Source organism: Trachymyrmex cornetzi, unplaced genomic scaffold (assembly GCF_001594075.2).
Source record: "Trachymyrmex cornetzi isolate Tcor2-1 unplaced genomic scaffold, Tcor1.1 scaffold16, whole genome shotgun sequence".
Lineage (NCBI taxonomy): Eukaryota > Metazoa > Arthropoda > Insecta > Hymenoptera > Formicidae > Trachymyrmex > Trachymyrmex cornetzi.
Window position 1 is genome coordinate 7098509 of NW_017296201.1, and position 1820 is coordinate 7100328.

The window sequence follows — 1820 nt, forward strand, 5'->3', positions numbered from 1 at the left end:
CCGTAAATATCAATTTGTTTTGAGAGAGGAAATTAAATCCTGTTAGGATAGTTCTCATATTTAATTTAGTTAGCAAAAATATCGTTTATTATGTATTAAAAATATATTTGTTGATTTTCCTTTGAATTTAGCACGTAAACAAAAATTCGTAAATTACACGGAAGAAAAATGTTGCTATTAGTACAACCGCAAAAAGTGGCGTTGGGAGAACGGCAGCACTTGAACTCGCGAAATCTCAGGATATTAAATGCAATATTTCAAAAAATTCGGCTACGATAAGGAATAGATTTATGTATATTTAATTTCAACTTTATAGAACTTGTGTCGTTTAATTTGCTTTCAGATGAATTTTGTGGAAGTGACAGTGGTCACCGAAAACCATGATTTTTAAAACAAACTTTACAAGAATATCAATAACGTCTCCATTTTTAATTAATTTTTAATAAAATTGAAATGATAAAGAGAGAAAAGTACAAAAATACGATCTCTTTATCTCTTTCCATTTTTCTACAAAAAATTCACAAAGTTAGGCTTATTTTGAATTCATAGGTGTATATGCCCCCTTAAAAAAGAAATAGAAACATAATTAGAGATATAAAGAAAGAAAAAGAATTACAAAGAAAAACAGAATTTATTAAAAGCGTATATAGAGTGTAATTAACCAGGTCGAACTTAAAAGAAACGATTACATTCATGTGTATTTGTACGCTACACTTTTATTTTTATATACCTAAAACAGGACTTTTCAAAATCCATATATAATGCGTATTTGCACGCTGTATTTATTTTTATTTTATATTCCATACAGATGCTATATTAACTATTGTATACTGAATGATCCAAAGAGAATAAGAAAATCTAAATAATATCAATTTGACGTCTCATTGATCGAATGATGAAAAATGACATAAATTCAGTCAATAAACAATCAATATGACATCAAATTGATATTGTTTCAATTTTCTTGTTCTGTGTAAAAATTAACTATTAATAAGAGCTAATACATTTTAGATGGCACATTTAATTACTATTATTGTGTTTGACATCCGTATGGACGTAGTGGATATTAATATTTATTATTCAAATTTTTACACAATAATCTTTGACATATTCTGCGACTTGTAGAGCTATTCCGAAATTTTCGAAGCACTTTACAACAAAATGGCGGATTTTTAATAATATTTTGTCGAGTTTAGTGAATTCTTTTTCAAACGTTAAAGTTGTGTCATGAATTTACGAATTAAAAATTTTCATTAATGCTACATTGTAGTTGAACATTTGAAGAAGTTTTCTGGAAAATTTTAGATCTTTAAATGTAATAGTAAAAAAATTATGACAATTTATATGCAGCGTCAGCGAAACGTCATTACAACGACATGTATATAAATATTATAAATTATCACAACTTTTTTGCTATTGAATTTATTTTGTTTTAAGGAAATTGTAAGGCAAATGCAATATGTTAAGAACTACTTGAAAAAATTACAGACTATTCTAAATTTTATTTAATAATAATACAAAAAAAATAGAAACAATTGACCATCTGGATCAAAAGTTATTTAAATAAGTAGTAATATTTTTTAAATTTGTACTCTAATATAAATATATGAAAATGTATTATAAAATAATGATAAAAATCTCAATTTTTTAATATAAATACTCTAGGAATTCAACAATATTTTTGTAAAGTTATCTTGAGATGCAGACATTAATTGTTCAGTAAATAAATACAATTTGTTATTTGTTATAAACTAATGGTGAATCTCAATGAAACTTTGCATAAGTCATGTTTAGTACTTAATATATTTATATAAAAACAT